This window comes from Haliotis rufescens, unplaced genomic scaffold, assembly GCF_023055435.1.
Source record: "Haliotis rufescens isolate VD_foot unplaced genomic scaffold, xgHalRufe1.0.p SCAF_6, whole genome shotgun sequence".
Taxonomy (NCBI): domain Eukaryota; kingdom Metazoa; phylum Mollusca; class Gastropoda; order Lepetellida; family Haliotidae; genus Haliotis; species Haliotis rufescens.
Window position 1 is genome coordinate 32,422,839 of NW_025964334.1, and position 21,878 is coordinate 32,444,716.

Consider the following 21,878-nt stretch of genomic DNA (forward strand, 5'->3'; position numbering starts at 1 on the left):
AAAACTAGCAAGTGTAGCATTACTAAATTCCCTAATTTAAAATCCCACACTTCAATTTTATTTACAAACTTCTTCACATTGGTTCAAAGTCAATTCAGGGTTCATTTCGAAAATGACACTAAATCCTAACATCTCTTCAGACGGATGCGAACATGTCATAGAAGTGGAATCAGATGGTCGCATAAAGTTAAGATTTCTGTTGAGAAGTATGTTTAATCACTCTTTGTAATATAACCTCATGCATAGTAATGAGTACGAGCAGGTGACTTCCTTTGTTTGTTTCACTTCTCCTGATGTTGACCCCCAGCGGGCTTGAGAGGATACAAATAAAGGCACGCACCATTTCTTACAAATCTCCTTGTATTCGTTGACCTCTAAGGTCGTTTGTAATTATTTCCAGGTAAAGTTGACGTGACAGTAATCTATAGTGTCAACACAGTATACTTTGTTATGCAGAGTGCCCTACTTAATCTGTCGTCTGCTCAATGGTAGCCATTTTGGAAATCTCGTGCAACGAAAGTTTGGAATGTTAATTTCGGAAACAAGGAACAGAGCGATTGTGTTTTCTTTTAATGACATTCGAGATTGGTGCTGTGTAAATATTTCTGGCACGCTGACGCGAATGAAAAATGGATTTTGCACAATTGAGACAAGAAATGGCCCCTTTTCCTATTGTCTGTTTGGTAGTCTTTTTTCGTTTTTATAGACATATGTGTTTGATCAGGGCCTATTATAAATAATGTTAATGGTATTTTGTGGTAAAGAAACATCTGCAAACAGTTCAGCCACTCTCAACAGCTGGCGCATCTCACCTGGGGCCACTGAAATAAAATATGATGAAAAAAATGATACATGTACATATACTTCTCAAAAGAGGTTAAAGAACACCCGATGTTTTCACATAACTATAGTTAATATGTCATGGCTTGTGAGTATTGAACACACAACCTTCCAATTGTGGGTGTTATTGAACTTCATTTGAACAGTATATTTCATAAATAAAAATTGAGTTGAATATACTAGAAATATTCACGATGCTGAAAATTCGGAAATCCTTGCATCAACTTCGATACATCAGTGAAGAGTTTGTTCGTCACATACAATATCAGAATTCGAATCCCAGTGAATCTGAGTTCTCTTTCTTCGAAATCCCCAAAGGATCACTTGGTCCATTTGTAAATATCGATTTCAGCCCCCTTGGCCCCGCTGTTATGAACACCGTGAACACGGGGATCTTTAGACTACGACTATGGTAACTCCCATATCTACGTTAACAATGACTTGTCGTGGTGCTATGGTCGCTTTGTGGAACAGGGTTCAAACCCTTACGGACAAGGAACGACTGGGCAGCCTAGTAGGTAGAGCGTTAGCCAACGATCTGGGTTCCAGACACACTGATATGAGTGAAGACCAATTTTGTTACCCGCCTTGATATGATATGGATATAGCTAAAGGTTGTGTTAAATTCAACTCACTCACTCTAAGGTCCCGTGAAGATAGAATAGGTCTTCAGCAACCCATGCTTATAAAAGGCGACTATGCTTGTCGTAAGATGCGACTAAGGGGTTCGGGTGGTCAGGCTCGTTGACTTGGTTGATGCGTGTCATCGTATACAAGTTGCGTGGATCGATGCTCATGATGCCAATCACTGGAACGTCTGGTCCAGACTCGTTTATTTACAGACCGCCGTCATGTAGCTGCAATATTACTGAGAGATCGTCTAAGTGCTAAGACCACTTTGTCAAGCGGGCCCTGGACATTATCACGCTCACCAAAGTAACCTTAGACCTAAGAGCTCTGACTTAAGTATGTCTGTGTTGACGTATGGGGGTTAAAACCATCTTGTGAAACAGGCCCCAGGAGAGTTATATGTCACCAAATCAAAATCACAACTATGACGTTCGTAAGTCTATGTTAACTTAATGGAAGTTACGATTGTCTTACTGCTAAGATCGCTTTGTGAAACGGGCCCCAGGAGAGTAATATGTCACCAAATCAACATCACAACTATGACGTTCGTAAGTCTATGTTAACTTAATGGAAGTTACGATTGTCTTACTGCTAAGATCGCTTTGTGAAACGGGCCCCAGGAGAATAATATGTCACCAAATCAACATTAGAACTATGACGTTCGTAAGTCTATGTTAACTTAATGGAAGTTACGATAGTCTTACTGCTAAGATCGCTTTGTGAAACTGGCCCCAGGAGAGTAATATGTCACCAAATCAACATCACAACTATGTCGTTCGTAAGTCTATATTAACTTAATGGAAGTTACGATAGCCTTACTGCTAAGATCGCTTTGTGAAACTGGCCCCAGGAGAGTAATATGTCACCAAATCAACATTAGAACTATGACGTTCGTAAGTCTATGTTAACTTAAAGGAAGTTACGATAGTCTTACTGCTAAGACCGCTTTGTGAAACAGGCCCCAGGATATTGTCATGTTCTCTTCATAGCATGCGGTACAGAAACATACCACGGTGTCATGACATGTCTTCGGTGGCTTCTGTAAATAGGCCATATATGCTTTAACTTCAGTAACATGACGTCATCATATAAATTAACAGACGAATGTCCCGGAACTGCCTTCGTCTTATTGCGTCTGTCTTGACAGGGCATTGTCAATGTCAAATCCAGGCTATCATTTATATTCTGTCATGTACTTACAGTTAACAGGGTTAAAAAGTCATTATGTGACGGCTTGTCAGTCTAGAGTAAAGACCAGCTGTTGGAGACAATTCTTCACGGTGCCAAGATACACTTCAAGGTTGTGTTTCCGTATCGTAAATATCATATATAAGAAATAGCAATTGTATTTTGCGAGACAAATCTATATTTTCTATTCCTGATGTAAGATTTCTATGATACGGAAAACACAGGGGTAAAAATTATCTTTATTATATATTGTCAGTCTTGAAAACATCCGGGATAAAGACGTGTTTTTTGCTCAATGTATTGTCTTTAAAAACTGCGTATGAATACAACGTTTGAGTGAATCGCCTCATTAAATATAGTTCCAAATGAGTTACAGCCACGTTTGTCTACAGAGGCACCCACTCCTCGGGAAACCCCCTTCTAAACCGAATGGGAACGCGAAACAATAATTTATTGATCAAGCAGAAATGGAGCTAAAAGGCGTTCCTGCATATTTATCGGATCGTGATACCAAGTTAAACGGATCCGTTTATCCTATCGATAAAACAGTCCAATGTCTAAACCCGACATCTGTCGGACCGAAAGTTCAGTCCGGTTTAGGCAGATGCCCGGATTAGTAAGACAACAGCTGGGGATAAAGAGGAAGGGAAAAAACGGGTATGGCTGAAAGAAATACTTTTATCGTAGTAAATTAGGGATCGTAAATATGGTCCGGTATTGACAGAAATCTATATACTTGAAAAGTGTTTAATTTAAATAATAATCATTATCAGCAACTTGGACTAGTTACCCCTGTTGAGAAGAAACAGATTAATCGGATTTTATGTTATCAGGACTGGAAGGGTGGACTCCACAAAAAAACAACTAAAGAGGGGAATCGCAGTCTTCTGTTGCACGCCACTTCAACGTCCACCACAGCACCATTTGCCGCCTTTGGGACCGATACACACAGTTCAATTCCACTGCAGACCGTCCAAGAACCGGCCGACCAAGAGTTACCATCCCTGCACAGGATCGCTACATTCGACTATTCATTGAACCTGACTCCACAAAAAAAATCCCTAAAGAGGGGAATCGCAGTCTTCTGTTGCACGCCACTTCAACGTCCACCACAGCACCATTTGCCGCCTTTGGGACCGATACACACAGTTCAATTCCACTGTAGACCGTCCGAGAACCGGCCGACCAAGAGTTACCACCCCTGTACAGGATCGCTACATTCGACTGTACATTGAAACTGACCACACACAAAATCCGGAATATAAATTGGATATATGTTATTGGAAAATGTTGTTGGTCTGATATTCGACAAACGGTGCGTCAAAACGGAGCCATTGTCGATTTGCAATGTCTTAAACGGCATTGTTTTCACACTTGTTAAAAAATGTCATGGAGGAAAACAATAAAGCAAAATGCACATGCAAGTTATGGCATTCGTAACTCGTGGTAGTGGCTATAAAACTGCAAGCATAAGCCAATAAGTTGTCATTCAATTGTCAACATTTTTCAAGTTCGAAAATGCCGAGACTCAGTGTTTGCCGATCGGAACATCGCCAGAGGGGAATCGCAGTCTTCTGTTGCACGCCACTTCAACGTCCACCACAGCACCATTTGCCGCCTTTGGGACCGATACACAGTTCAAATCCACTGCAGACCGTCCAAGAACCGGCCGACCAAGAGTTACCACCCCTGCACAAGAACGCTACATTCGGCTGTTCCACCTACGGAGACTGCAGGACGCATCCCTGGTTTGAGGAGGATATCGGACCAGACTGCCAGGAACCATCTTCGCGAGGCTGGAATCCGACCCAGAAGACCAGTTATCGTCCATGTTTAGATCCATCAACAGCGACGCTTGCGTTGGTGCCATACCTTACTTCCTTGGAATTTGAGAAACTGGAGACGAGTGTGGTTTATCGATGAATCACGATTTCTTCTTCACCGGCGAGATGGAAGACAAGGTGTTTATCGTCGTCGAAATTAGCGTTTTGACCCACATTGTGTACGTGAATTCGACAATTTCGGTGGCGGTACAGGAAATTTACTAAAAATCTACCTGTGCGTTTCTTTTTTTGAAGAGTATATACGTGCGTGTAATAAATCGTTCAGCGCACATTATTTGTAACCGTTCGATCAGTAGCCTTACATTAGTAAATGTAAACGTAAAAGTAGAAGCAGTTATCTGGGCTTATGGTGTGTTTAAAACTTCATCCGGACATCACTCTTTGAATGGGGAGACAATCTGATATGGATAAAGGCAAGGAGACCATGTGTTATTCTTAACCCCTTGCACGTGCATGTTGCAGTATCCTAGCAACGCGTCACGACCTCGTCACGCTGCTTCACAAGACCAAGTTTTTGCAGAAAGAAATGTGATTGATGATAACGTTCATGTTATCACAACACGTGCATCACTTGACTTTGTGCAGCATGTAATTGACCTTTCCAGGTGATGGTAACCAAGGTCATTCCAACCTAGTGCATTTCCGGTGACGCACGCATCCGTGAAGTTTTTCCTCCTCCTGCTGCTGAAAGACACATCCTTTTGGAAAGTCTTATCTTTGGAATTAATCTAAATATATTGGAGGATACAGCTAGTCATGTTACTGAAATACAGCCTCAACGTAAATACGCAACCGTTCAATCGGAGAAGGAAGGTCAAGGACGGTGAAAGCTGACATGCGGTTGTAATCAGTCGTCGGTGTATATCACGGTTACATCTAAACAATCACGGTCCTCGAATATAATTACTGCCAGTGAAAGATATGTTGATTAATGTTATACACAAAATTTATTACAGATATATAGATATACAGGACGTTTCCTTGGCGAAGTACAGCTAGTAAGTCTGAGACGGTAGGAAGAGCCTACTGGTTAAAGTGTTCGATCGCCCGTCACGTCGAGGGCCCCGGTTCGATTCCCTACTGGGTACGATGTGAGAAACCCATTTGTATATAAATATAAAAACGCCTAGTCAAGTCTAGATAATTCTAAAACAAGTCAAGTTTCCTTGATTACACAGCAGGTGGGGAAAGGTTCTTTCGAAGAAAAAAATTTGATATATAATAATTATATTTATTTAATATAATATTTAATATATTTTAAAGAAATGTTTTCATTGACTAAGTGTTAGTCTAGACTTGATCATATATTCATTTGTGTTTTTCTCGATATGTCGGAAGAATCGTTCTTTTTTATGTGTTTAAGCCCTAACAATGTACTGTTCATAAAACAGCATTTGTCAGTTGTGGATCTGAAAAAATTCATTAAATTTTGTAACAGTTTTCAACTCTTTTTACACCAAGTTAAATGTCGTCATGAATTCCTGATTAATTTTCTCGGTAACAGGCGACCTGGACCTAGCAGGAGGTTGGTCAATGTGCCATCCTGGCATTTGCAATAAATTCTGCAACTTGCTCACAAAACAAAAGCCTATAACAAGAAATAATTCCGCGAAGAATGCCACTCGTTAGGAGGACAATACATCCCACAGCTCTAACACATCTGTCCTTGCTGGACGCTTGACCCTTGAGTCCAATAATTCATTATGGAGAACAGGATCAGACAGTTTATTACACATAAGGGCATTTTGCATCCATCACCTCGAGGCAGCACACGCATGCGTCGTGACCCCGACACGAGGTCATGTCAGCATGCCCATGTCAAGTTCATGATAAATTTCCAGACACGGAAGTTCGCTTCGTCCGTGTTGTCAGTGTTCATGTCAGTGTCATTCCGAACCGTTGTTTTCATTCAAGTCGCCTATCTCGGAAAAGTGCTTTATTCTGATCCATCACGTGTATCTTGACTGCATGTGTCCAAAGATGACAATGTCATCCTTCTTGAGCAAGCATGTCCTATCCATGCTACATGTATTATGCGTTCACCAAAGACGATACTGTTTTGTACCTCATTAATCCAGACGGCATCGTTCGCAGTTAAATTTTCCGGATTAACGAAATATTCGACGGATTTGTATCCAGGTGATTGTATATCGACATTCCTAATGGTTATTGTCCGGAAAGTACAGTGGAATCCGTATTATTGCAGAAAACAATTATTATTACCAACAACAAAAAATATATTGATGCAGGACACAGTCATATCATGGTATGACACAATCATAATACAGGAAACAATTATAATAAGACAGGACGCACTCATATTACGGCAGGACACAATCATATTACTACAGGAAACAAATATATTGAGGCAGGACACAATCTCATTTCGGCAGGACACAATCACATTATGGCAGGGCACAATCATATTACTACAGGAAACAAATATATTGAGGCAGGACACAATCTCATTACGGCAGGACACAATCATATGACGGTGGAACACAAAAATATTACGGCAGGACACACTCACATTATGCGGGGCACAGTCACATTACGGCAGGACACAATCATATTACGGCAGGACACACGATCACATTACGGCGGGACACAATAATATCACGGCAGGACACAATATCACATTACGGCGGTACACAATAATATCATGGCAGGACACAATATCACATTACGGCGGTACACAATAATATCACTGCAGGACATAATCATATTACCTTAGGAAACATATCACGGCAGGACACAATATCACATTACGGCGGGACACAATAATATCACGGCAGGACACAATATCACATTACGGCGGGACACAATAATATCACGGCAGGACATAATCATATTACCGTAGGAAACATATCACGGCAGGACACACGATCGCATTACGGCGGGACACAATAATATCACGGCAGGACATAATCATATTACCGTAGGAAACATATCACAGCAGGACACACGATCGCATTACGGCGGGACACAATAATATCACGGCAGGACACACGATCACATTACGGCGGGACACAATAATATCACGGCAGGACATAATCATATTACCGTAGGAAACATATCACGGCAGGACACACGATCGCATTGTGGCGGAACACAATAATATCACGGCAGGACATAATCATATTACCGTAGGAAACATATCACGGCAGGACACACGATCGCATTACGGCGGGACACAATAATATCACGGCAGGACACAATATCACATTACGGCGGGACACAATAATATCACGGCAGGACATAATCATATTACCGTAGGAAACATATCACGGCAGGACACACGATCACATTACGGCGGGACACAATAATATCACGGCAGGACATAATCATATTACCGTAGGAAACATATCACGGCAGGACACACGATCGCATTACGGCGGGACACAAAAATATCACGGCAGGACATAATCATATTACCGTAGGAAACATATCACGGCAGGACACACGATCGCATAACGGCGGGACACAAAAATATCACGGCAGGACATAATCATATTACCGTAGGAAACATATCACGGCAGGACACACGATCGCATAACGGCGGGACACAAAAATATCACGGCAGGACATAATCATATTACCGTAGGAAACATATCACGGCAGGACACACGATCGCATAACGGCGGGACACAATGATATCACGGCAGGCAATGTATCATATTTTACATTTGCGCATATAGAAGAAAACCATCTAGTGTGGTTGTTGCGTGCTTAAAGTCTGCACTACCACCCTGATCAAACGAACTGATCCACCAACTACTGCTCAGGTTTTACATATCAACAACATCAAAAGCGCCCAAACTGCCCTACGTCTTCGTCAACATCCGTACTATCGTGCACATATCTTAAACATGGCGCTGTGTACCCATGCTTCATTCAATAATACTTTGATGTTTCAAGCACATGCGATATCAGTCAGCATGTTATCGTACTTAACTCATAATAAATGAAGAATAAATTTAGACATGGCGGATTAAACTTCAATCATTATCCAAAACATTTGACGGAAGTTCCCAAACGCCCGGAGTGAGTGTTGTGGAAAGCCCCTACTTATTACCGTGAGTGATATTATTGACACTCGCCTCCTACCGAGCCTCGCTATGGATCAGCTACTAACTACTTCCGGTCCGCCATGACACTTGACGGATCTGAGATCGGGAGGCAATTTGACATGTTGATATGATAAACAATCTCGCTTGAGCGTGGAGAGAATCTCACGGCTTGTCAAACATACATGATGGCACGACATCGTTCAAAAACATATGTTTGAGATTTAAGTGTTTTAAAACATGACCCGTATGTCAACAGTCATTAGATGTTCATAAAAATGAAAACACGGTATAAATTGGGCCTGTTTTAACTGTTGCCTGAAAACTTGACAAACCGCTAGAATTAGAAACCACAAATGATAAATGGTTATTTATGGCGGATGGGGAACAGAAATATATGATAAAGATCGATCAGAAATTTTTTGTTTCCAGGTTTGTCAGCACCACACGTGCTCGTGGGTTTCACCGAAGTGGTAAACGTCTGAGACCTTCGGGCTTTCCTCCCACATTAAGCCGTGATATAACTGGAATACTGTTAAACCCAACTCACTCACTCGCTCGCTCGATCAGAAAATGATGGACTCTGTTTGTTTACACCAAATGAAATGCGGGAAATCCGTTCCTGTGATTACAAAGTATATACAGAGAACATGATATTATCATTGATACATTGATGTAGAGGGGTCGATTCAGGTGTCATGCTTAAGACGATACAACAAATAACACAAATGCGCTGTCAAAATACCCATGTGTTTGTTTGTTTGTTGTTTAACGCCACACTCAGCAATATCCCAGCATTATGACGGCGGTCTGTAAATATTCGAGTCTGGACCAGACAATCAAGTGATTGACATCATGAACATCGATCTACATAAATAGGATACGATGACATGCATCAACCAAGTCAGCGAGCCTGACCACCCGATCCCGTTAGTCGCCCTACGACAAGCATGGGTTGCTGAAGACCTATTTTTTCCCGCAACACCAATATTACTCTCATAGCAGACACCCCTGAGAAACACCCATGAGAACACCTTGTGAAAGACACATTTAAAAATACTCTAAGAGAGACACCTTGAAAAATACCCCCGGAAACACCCTGAGAGACATTTTTGAGAGACACCCCTGGGAAACACCTTGGGAGAGACATACTTGAGGGACACACCTAGGAGAGACACCCGTGGGATAAACTCTTGAGAGATACCCATGGGAGAGACACCCATGGGAGATATCTATGGGAGAGATACCCGTAGGATGGACAGCCTTTGAAGAGACACTATTGAAATACACCCGTAAGAGATACCCTGAGTGGAACACCTTGAGAGACACACTTGGAGAGACACCATAGAAATACACCCGTAAGAGATACCCTGGGTGGAACACCTTGAGAGACACACTTGGAGAGACACCATGGAAAGACACCCTTTCAAAGAGACAAATCTTGCAAATCTCTGTCCTATATCTATTACCGTTTAATTCTGTCATGTCTTCTAGACGAACCAGATCATCTGGTCATAGTTTCGAATCACACCTCCGACAGGATTATGGCCCTTGGACTGTCCGAACTATACCCGTGCTTGTGAGTTTCACCAAAATGAGAAACGCCCTCGAGGCATCCTCTCAGTCTCAGCTGACGGGGAAATACCTGAAGCATATTTCTCTCACGGTCAGGTTGACCTGAAATAAACCCAAAGTATCATGCTTAACTAACAAAGGTATGAATTAGATTAAAGTTTGGAGCATAGTCGTGCATGCAGTACAACCAGCGAACAAATTTATGAATTATCCCAGTAAATAACCGTTTTATATAAATTAGATTAACGGTCTGTGAGTGTATGCACTTCAACAACATAATGCACGAAACTACCGTGCCACAGAAAGTAGACACTTGATAGTTGAATTACAAACGTTATATAAGTGATTGTATGCTAGTTTTAAATATTAATCTGTGATAAATCTAGTTATTTTACTGTCCTTCGACGACAGGTTTATATAAAGTCTAAATATATCTTTTTTTGAATATAATACTTTTTCTCGTCACGATATGGCTGAAATGCTGATTTGACGTTAAATATTACCTCACTCACTCACTCACTACAAGGCTGAAAACAGAGGCTGAAATACAGCAAACTTAAGGTCAAAAACATAACTATGATACCCGTATTAAATACATCCCCTTACCATTTTTTGTTTGTTTCATATTTAGCCATCACCATACATAGGTGTATACTTTCTTTTGCCCGGCAGTTTAATACGGTATTCTCTAAATGGAAACTTACCTTGTAATTTGCTTAACCTGAAGTGCCTGGGAACATACTGACTTGTCAGGACTTTAAAACAAGTGATGAAATTGGCTATACAAGTTGACAAACAACGTAACGATATATTGCGATTTTATATTGACTATGCAGTACCGACATGTGAGTGAGTGAGTGAGTATGGTTTTACGCCGCTTTTAGCAATATTCCAGCAATATCACGGCGGGGGACACCAGAAATGGGCTTCACACATTGTACCCATGTCGGGAATCGAACCCGGGTCTTCGGCGTGACGAGCGAACGCTTAAACCACTAGGCTACCCGACCGCCCCAGTACCGACATGTCTTGTTCTTATAATTGTGTAAATCTCGGTGAGTTGAGTTAAACGTTTTGGTTTTCTTTGGTTTGATGTGTAACGCCGCACTCAGCAATATTCAAGCTCTATGACAGCGGTCTGTAAATAATCGAGTATCCAGACAATCCAGTGATTGACATCATGAGCATCGATCTACATAAATAGATGACATGCTTCAACCAAGTCAGCGAGCCTGACCACCCGATCCCGTTAGTCGCCTCTTACGACAAGCATAGTCGCCTGAGTTTAACGTGGTTTTTCACTTTTACAAAACTATCACAGTGGGAGACACCAAAGGCGGGACTCGCACGTGGAATTTATGTGGGGAATCCGCCCCTGCGGGGCGAACTTGGATTCGAACACACTGGCATAGATTTCTGGCACGCCTAAGAAACCAACCCCTAAAGCCTATTGCGGCGCCTTTTGCGACTTGACAAACTGTTTCAAAATGTAAGATTTTCAAATACCACACGTGTTTAAACAGGACCGTTAGCAAAACGAGAGATTCGTTAAAAACTTCGGAGTATGGGCACCTGTTGGAAGCTACATACACAAGTTATTTTAATCATTTACAAACATTAATCGACCATATTCATCCATTTTGCTATGACAAAAATGGTACTCTAATTAGTACTCCTACATTTCATTGTCGGATTGAAAAAAATGAAACAGACGCAAGTCAGGACATCAGCTTAAAGGATGAAACAACATGATCGACAGCTGAATGAGAGTTCCCATGGCTACCCATGGTTATTTTGACATCGCGCTATCTGCCATCTTACAGGAAAATGCATATCACAGAATCAAGCAAGTAGATATTCATGTGAAAATAACCACGTCCTTTTCCCAAACCAGTCTTTTAACCAGTTGCCATGGACCTTGACACGTGACAGGTGCGCGTGCTTTGCGCGTGAGATCAGACGCTGTGTTTATAGACATCTCAGCTGCCCGAGGCTTCGCGCGGAGCCTGGGGGCGCCATTATCAGGCGTTGTTCTCGCTCGTGTTCTCGTGTAGCGAGATTTGATATGATACCGTTATCGCATACCGCTGATGCAGTTCGTGCATCGCTGCACATTTTAATCTGTTGATTTATGTTTTACAAAAAAACCTGCCCGATCTTATCAAAAACTCCAATATATTATGATGAATTTGTGAAAAAACATTTCATGTAACGACTAGTTTGAGATGAGCTGCCATAAGTGCCGTCGTGTTAGCGCCTGTTGATTCAAACTCATTCACAGCCACTTCGGGAAAGAACGTGCGAGGATATACCCGTCAGTATTCTCCCTTGGTGCACAGAACTGACTATAGATCCACCCGAGACCCACTTAGCTAACTGAGACACACCCACCCTATAACCATCGGAAACCCTGAGTGGGCCACACCCACCCGGAGACTAGCGAATTCGGACTAACCCCGAAACATATTCAGAAGTTTGGAATCGGTCTCAGATGGGTCTATGTAGTGGTGGTGAAATGGGGTTTAACGTGGCATTCAAGAGTGTGACACTTTTATAGCGACGTTTATGCCCGTGTGCCAGGCAGGGTAACAACAAGTACTATCTTAAACGTCGGCCTGGGATCGATCCATCGACCTTCCGTTCTCCGGGCAGACGCTCTATCCATTGCACCACGGATGTGGTTTGGGTTAGTCTAGGATGAGCTTGGATAGGTTTTGGGTGAGTACATTATGAGTTTGGATGGGTGTAGAACGGTACTGATAGTGAAGGGTGTGTGCTTGGATGACTCTGGAATGTGCCCGGTCAAGGAACATAAAAAACTCGACATCCCGGTTTCTTGGTTTGTCAGCACCATACCCGTGATCGTGGGTTTCACCAAAGTGGTAACCCTCTGAGACCTGCACCTTTCGGGTTTTCCTTCCACAGTAAGACAAGCCGCGATGTAAACTTGAATACTGTTCAAAGCAGTTAATCCAAACTCAGTTACACAATAATTTAGTTGATCACTACACTGTATAAATGTGTTTAGAATGTAAATACATACAAGACATGTTTAGACCTTAACGCCGCGTCGCAATTATGAGACAAGAAGCGTGTTTGTGTTTGTGTTTAGGAACCCACCTTACCTCTCCACCCATCACCACCCATGCCCTGCCTCACTCCCACCTCCACACATTTCTATCACATACCCATCTGGCCGTCAACATCCTGAACCCACCCCTACCCCTCCGGCCATCACCACCCATGCCCTGTCTCACGCCCACCTCCACACATTTCTATCACATACCCATCTGGCCGTCAACACCCAGAACCCACCCCTACCCCTCCGGCCATCACCACCCATGCCCTGCCTCACCCCCACCTCCACACATTTCTATCACATACCCATCTGGCCGTCAACATCTAGAACCCACCCTACCTCTCCACCCATCACCACCATGCCCTGTCTCATCCCCACCTTCACACATTTCTATCACATACCCATCTGGCCGTCAACATCTAGAACCCACCCTACCTCTCCACCCATCACCACCATGCCCTGTCACCCCCACCTTCACACATTTCTATCACATACCCATCTGGCCGTCAACATCTAGAACCCACCCTACCTCTCCACCCATCACCACCATGCCCTGTCTCACCCCCACCTTCACACATTTCTATCACATACCCATCTGGCCGTCAACACCCAGAACCCAACCCTACCCCTCCACCCATCACCACCCTGCGTTGCCTCACCCCCGCCTCCACACATTTCTATCACATACCCATCTGGCCGTCAACACCCAGAGCCCACCCCTACCCCTCCGGCCATCACCACCATGCCCTGTCCCACCCGTACACATTTCTACCGCATTTCACTGTCCCTCTACCTCCTCCACCCAACCCCACCCCTACCCGCAACACCTCTCTATCCATACCAATTCAATATCAACAGCCGCCCCACCCGTTTAACCAACCACCACCTGCCCTATCCCTAAATCAACAACCGTCCCCTATTCCCGTAACACCCTGGTATCCAGTACAATCTACTGAAAGTTCTCCCCCTGCCCACAGTATATGCCGCCGACAACATGTACCTATCGCTCCGCACTGTTTCTGACTGTAATTGAAGATTATGTGTTTTAACGAACAAGTTAAAATCCGCAAATTACTCAATGGGGGTAGAACAGTTCACCGGAGCTTACAGCGTACAGCATCGAGATATAATCATTTTCTTTCTTGCAAGGGTTAAACGGGTACGTGGATTCCCTTTAATTGAGAAAAGTAAAACTCAACTTGTTCACACAATCTATTTCACCAACGTTCAGGCACAGTTGGAACAAGCAGACAAACAAAGATAAGATATCTACATAATGAGGGGATGGCATTGTTTCTTAATTATGCTTCGTTTTAGATTACATTGTAACAAATATTTGGAACATAATTTACTGGCGGTTTTTTAAACTAACGAAAAATGTGTGTGTGTGTGTGTGTGTGTGTGTGTGTGTGTGTGTGTGTGTGTGTGTGAGAGAGAGAGAGAGAGAGAGAGAGAGAGAGAGAGAGAGAGAGAGAGAGATGTTTAACATTTCACTTCTTGTTGTACTTTGGTGTACGTTTAATGTTGTGTTTCTGAAGTATTCTAAAGAAGAGAAACGATATATTTACGTTGAAATCATTACCTCGTCTGGACGGTGGTTAATGCGTTCGCTTGTCACTCTGAAGGTCCGGGTTCGATCCTCCTAAAAAATGTTCAGTGTCTGGCCCCCATGTTTGGTGTCCCACCGCCGTGATATTGCTGGAATATTGCTAACACCATTATATTCACTTACTAACTCATCAATAGTCGTAAAAATATCAACCAGATGTAGATACTTTCTTAGCTTTGAGGATTTATATGAAAACTGAAAAGCTCTTTTCTAAGAAACCAAACATAATTTTGAAACAATGACAGATAAAACTATTGGGAAGTGTTTCAATGTCCACGTCCTAGTGGCTAAAGCGTTCGCTAGTAACGACGAATTCCTGGGTTCGATTCCCCACATTTATAATGTATGAAGCCTGGTGTCCCCGTCGCCATATTGCTGGAATATCTTAAGCGGCTAAAACCACACTCACTCTTAACCATCAACGTTTACTGAACTTTTTAATACCTGACTCGGTAAAAAGGATTTCGTTTCATGCCATACTTTATTTTTTAACTAAAATGAAAGATTTAAGGTGAGATATGTATAGTTCAATACAAAATGTATTCATCCACAAACGTCTTAAAACTTAACCAATTACTTCAACCATATTTATACTATTTACAGACACACCGCAAATGGAAACACGCTTAAGACTTCTAAATAATCTTTAATCATCTAAGAACATATATTCACACTCTGGTACTTAAGGGAAACACTTTGAACATGGTCAAGAAGCATAAAATTAGAAATTGTTTATACTGGCGTCCAAGAGCGAATCTCCTAAACTCCGTTGCTTTTAACTGGCATATGTTAATAGGAGAGTCTTCACAATATTTACAGTGCTAGAAGCCGCCGAGCGTAACGGCGAGACCTGGCGCCCGAGGGCACGTCGGCTCCCTCATTATAACAGGACCTTACCCTCACCTCAAACGTTTCCATATACGGTGGTTGGGCAACTGGTATATATGCAAGAACTTATATATTTGTTGTATATTCAAAATTGTTTATTCACACGTTTATACAATAATCTTTCTATAATAATCATTAACGCCGTTTTGTAGCCTAGTGGTGCAGGTGTTCTAATGTACCGGAGTTTGAATTCCTTATGGTTTCAGTGAGTGAAACCAATGCCTAGCAATCTCATTAAAATCAGACCTTAGTTCTCGCTACCGCTAAACAAAGATCTGAGGACATCCCATTAGGGGTCACGTCAGAACGACCTTTCATCCGACCAATCAGAGCGTCGCTTACCAGATCATGAAAGTGAAAGTCAGAATGTGATTTCTAATCACGCAGCCTCGAAAACATTAAAACGGGGTATTCCGAACGATAGTGACGGCCTTTACGACTGAATCTATACAATTTAGCCATTCGAGAATGTTCTTTTGTTCAGGTTTCAAATTTTTAAGCGAGAATTTGTCAAAATGTTTCGAAGCCAATTTGCAATTAGCTCCATAAAGCACGAGAAAGCTGCCTTCTGATTGGCTAATGTCGACTTCTTGTCAGTAATTCCATTGGTCGGTCAAAGTTCGCGAAAGGTCGGTCTGACGTGACCCGTAATGGGATGTCCTCAGATCTTTGTTTAGCGGCAGCGAGAACTAAGATCTGATTTCAATGAGATTGCAATGCCTAGTGTCCTCTGGCGTGAAATTGCTGAACTGCTGCTAAATGCATACCCACTTACTCTGGAATAAGAGATACACTCCCATTTTGAACACTGAAAAAAGAAGGGGGTGAAATGAGCCTACCTTTAGAAAGTTGGACTGCTCCAGTCGTCATCCGAGAGATAATGACATTTTCGATATATTATTTGTTCTTATATTCTTTATTTTCACAACGATAACGGTGAATACCTTACTGAGTGACCTGTTAGGATAATCTCTGTGAGAAAGGAGCTTTATATATACTGAAGGTAAACCAAATGTTTTAGCAGATACAGATACTAACAACAAAAGTATTTAGAAATCGGTTTCTATGTATTACAAGCGACGACACTCCGCATCAAAAGTATGCTGATTATGAGTGCAGATGCCCTGATCCCCAAGGAGGTGATGAAATAGAGCTGTTCTCGTAGCCTCACTGCGTTCACTGTCATGCACACAACAGGGTTCTGTTCCCTGGGGGTGCACTCGTGATGTCACCGCTCTACACCCACTAACTTTCTTGTTTTCTACACTGGCTTCCCTTTGCAGTGCAGGATCCGCTGACTGAATACGATTACAAGACATGCTCTAATTACATCTCCATACACATGCTCGTGGAACATCTGCATTACTTCGGGTTTTATTATGAAGCTCATTTCCTGTGTCCCAGATATGGCTAAATGCGGCCTAAAACTATACTCACTCATGAAGTTGACACTTCTCGACGTGAAATACTGTTCGACAACTCCAGCTCACTTTACACACAGACAACAACCCCCATCATCATCATCACCATCATCATCTCCGGGGATATTGTTAGTCCATTCAATTACAACAAACTATCACCACACAGATCGACAACACTATCACATTAGCACAATGACTACACATAAACAACCATCAAAGGTTTTGTTTTTTCGACCCCACCTACTTTCCATGCATCAATCATTAAAGAAAGCACCGAGACATTGTCTTGGCTAGCTCTACGCCCGGGCACTTCGTGGTCAAGCCTGACCAAGGGCTAGAGATGGCAATCTAAAATGACTATTTGCACTTGAGAGAAATCGTTTCGCGTCTCTATCAGATAGAGTAAAACCATCGGCATTATCAACAACTAGTAAAGGAGATACAATTAGCACAAAATCAGATAACTCAACACCTCCCCTCCGGCCCAACTTTTCTTGAATGGATCAAGAGAGCCCTAGATCTTTCGCCATCGTCAGATCTTTTTTCTTTCAAAAACATAAAATACATCAATTAACACTGACATTTGTTTAGATGCAGGATTTATTCTGGCAAGTTTTACATCCCCACTGTCGTTTTAAGCATTGTCAATAAATTTATATTACATTAATAAACGAAGAACACATCAATTAATTAAGTCAACATAGTTATCATTTCTTATGACAGACACTAAAAGTTTGACCAACATTTAGTTTTACTTGCTAAATTCGGTTCCGTTTCCGCATTTTAGAGTTCCACATTTGATGTATCCCTTCCTTGATGACCAACAATGTCGTGCGTAATTTTTACATATCACCGTTATCGTTGGTTTGTTTATTTGTTGTTTAACGGCTCACTCAGCAATATTCTAGCTATGTGACGACGTTCTGTAAATAATTGAGTGAGCACCAGACAATCCATCGATTGATATAGCAACGATTCAGGGTACGATGAAACACAATCAATAAGGGGCGGTCGGGTAGCCTAGTGGTTAAAGCGTTCGCTCGTCACGCCGAAGACCAGGGTTCGATTCCCGACACGGGTACAATGTGTGAAGCCCATTTCTGGTGTTCCCCGCCGTGGTATTGCTGGAATGTTGCTAAAAGCGGCGTAAAACCATACTCACCCACTCACAATCAATAAAATCACTGAACCTGACAACCCGATCCTGTCGCCTCTTACGACCAGCTGGGGACTTAGAGATTCCAACTCGGAATCATAACGGGGGATTCATTGTGTTCATTTGTAAATTTGGGTTGCAGACTGCAGTGGTTCGGAAATCGTAATACAAAATGAAATTAAAATTCTACCTACCTACCTTTTTTAAAAAAAAGGGGGGGGGGGGGGGGGGGGGGGATTGAAAAACTGTTTGCCAAAAAGGCTTCTTTTATTCAAGTAAAGTTTAATATCCTTCGAGGCATTGCTTTCTTCTACATGGCTTCATCGCTGGCGGCATCGCATAGAAGCTCTCCTTGACCGCTGATGAAGGCACCTGTGTCTAAACAATGTCTGTTTTATCTAAACACGGCCGCGAGCACCTCGTAAAATCCCTTGTAATGAACGAAGCCCACGTTTAAGAGAAAAACGCTCGAGTGATTCCTAATTTTGCAGATCAAATGATAAGGTGGATGGTGTTTGGAACGGTTTTAAGAACCAGGAAGTGTCCTACATGAATGGAAGCCAGATTGAAGGACCGGAAGTGGAATAAATTGTTACAGGAAGTAGTGAGTTTTTTACCTCCAGGTGTGAAGAGCTCTCCGTCAAAATTGAAACTCCTTGCTCGTTAGAAGCTCTGATGTTTGTTTATGTTGTAGATTCACCATTTCAGGCTTCATCTCAATCTGTTTGTTCAAAACCTAGTTTCAAAGGATATCAGGGAAATTGTTTATGTTCTGCCAATAAAATTATTAACCTTACCAGAAAGATGCCCACATCCAACTTATATGTATCACTGGATGAATAGGAGGAGGCAATAGCGATTATCTTTATTGCTCCCTGCAACATATGGCACGCGAACTTAGGCTCGTGAACACAATTGTGCCGCTAGACAATTTCAAGTGTCGTAATTAAAATATGCTGTTACGCTTTTGATAAAAACACAATTGAACCTGCTTGTTTCAAACACAACACTATAATTAGCAGGACCTGGTTATTCCAGACACTTAACTATCCAGCCCTCGACATACGTTCTGTAACTTGACGGATGACGTGTCTTTTACCGTGTATCTCGATACTTGTCCAGACTCGAATATTGATAGGCTGCTGTTTAAGACATTGCTTTTTCAGTCAACGCTTTAAGGCATACTATTTTTTAAACCTATAACACATTATTTGTCAGTGAACGATTTCATGTGTGTGTGTAAAAACCATATTCTACCATCATTTTCACGAACAGTTTATTTTTTAATGATTTTCCTGAATATCAAATGGTAGGCCCCTTACAAACCGCCATGATGAAAGGTAAATCCTGAAAGTTTCCAGTTTCACGAAACATTTTCTTCTACACGCTGAAGATTTATCCACCTGATTGCTGCATGATAACGTCAGCCTTTAATTCCCACACTTAATCGTTCTAATTTCACTGGAATAAATCTAATTTTCTACAGAAATGCGGTAATAATGATTACATAGATAGCATTAAACTTTTATGAAAAGTGCAAGTCGAGAAATCTCATTTTCCATCACGTTTCTTACAGTTCTGGTAGTTTCCACATTTTCTTGCGATGTAATACGATACGCATACAACACCATTCATTTTAACTTGTTTGTTTTCATTTGCAAAAACATGGACTCACTGCAGTCACATCCGAGAAATAACAACCTTTTTATCTCAAAATATACAAACTGCATTAACTGCAGACTGATAGAATCTAATAGAATCCGAATGCCCCTGGCTTAACTTTATCAACGCTAACAACACCGTCTCCACTTGTCTAAACGCTACGTCCGAATTGTGTTTTTCTGCTTGAGTATCAGGTAATATTTAAAAGTGGGCGCCTGATCGTTGTAATAAAACGTAACCTTGTTAATACAACAGACGTTGAATAAACAAACCACGATTGAAAAGAAAACAGAGTTAATTTGTGATGAGTTAAAGCACTCAAATTGTTATTGTGAGGAGAGGCTAGACTTGCTTAATGGCCTGTTATGAGTGACCGCTCAACGACGGGTCAATATTTACCTATGGCCTCAGGTTGCTTGTCTCCTCTTATCTTATTTCACTATCTCCATTGTGATGAGATTAATGTCTTGATATGTCTGCTGAAGTGTTGCTAGCTTTTTCATCTTGAGACATACGCCATTTTGATGAACATGTCAATATTGACATGGAGGATGGGATGGGACTTGCGGACAGAACGCTGTCTGTTTATGGGGTGTTTCAAGGTTTAAACAATATGTAGTTTCGCAGCCGGAATGTCATGAATTCTCATGAAGGTGAAATATGTTTTTTCCTTCTTATTTTCAGAATATTTTACAATGTTCCTGAATGCTACTCCCCATTTGAGGTTTTGAGGTGTAATCTATTTTTAGAGTCTCAGTGAGGTAACCCTAAACAATTTAGTCGCAGTAATAATAACACACGCACTCACGCACTCACGCACGCACGCACACACGCACACACGCACACACGCACGCACACACGCATACACACAAACAGATACTCTGAAGTAGATCAACTCAATCCAACAAATTGGAGGTAAAATTCGTAATGTGAACCAAACGGTTACACATACAGATGGCACCTCCTTGTTAACGGTTGCACATACAGATGGCCCTCCTTGTTGACGGTTACACATACAGATGGCACCTCCATGTTGACGGTTACACATACAGATGGCACCTCCTCGTTGACTGTTTCACATACAGATGGCGTCTCTTTGTTGACAGTTACACACACAGATGGCACTCACTGTTGACGGTTACACACACAGATCGCACTCACTGTTGACGGTTACACATACAGATGGCCCTCCTTGTTGACGGTTACACATACAGATGGCGTCTCTTTGTTGACAGTTACACACACAGATGGCCCTCCTTGTTGACGGTTACACATACAGATGGCACCTCCTTGTTGACGGTTACACACACAGATGGCGTCTCTTTGTTGACGGTTACACATACAGATGGCCCTCCTTGTTGACAGTTACACATGCAGATGGCACCTCCTTGTTGACGGTTACACATACAGATGGCGTCTCTTTGTTGACAGTTACACACACAGATCGCACTCACTGTTGACGGTTACACATACAGATGGCCCTCCTTGTTGACGGTTACACATACAGATGGCGTCTCTTTGTTGACAGTTACACACACAGATGGCACTCACTTTTGACGGTTACACATATAGATGGCACCTCCCTGTTGACGGTTACACACACAGATGGCCCTCCTTGTTGACGGTTACACATACAGATGGCACCTCCTTGTTGACGGTTACACACACAGATCGCACTCACTGTTGACGGTTACACATACAGATGGCACCTCCTTGTTGACGGTTACACACACAGATGGCACTCACTGTTGACGGTTACACATATAGATGGCACCTCCTTGTTGACGGTTACACATACAGATGGCATCTCCTTGTTGACGGTTACACATACAGATGGCACTCACTGTTGACGGTTACACATACAGATGGCCCTCCTTGTTGACGGTTGCACATTCAGATGGCACCTCCTTGTTGACGGT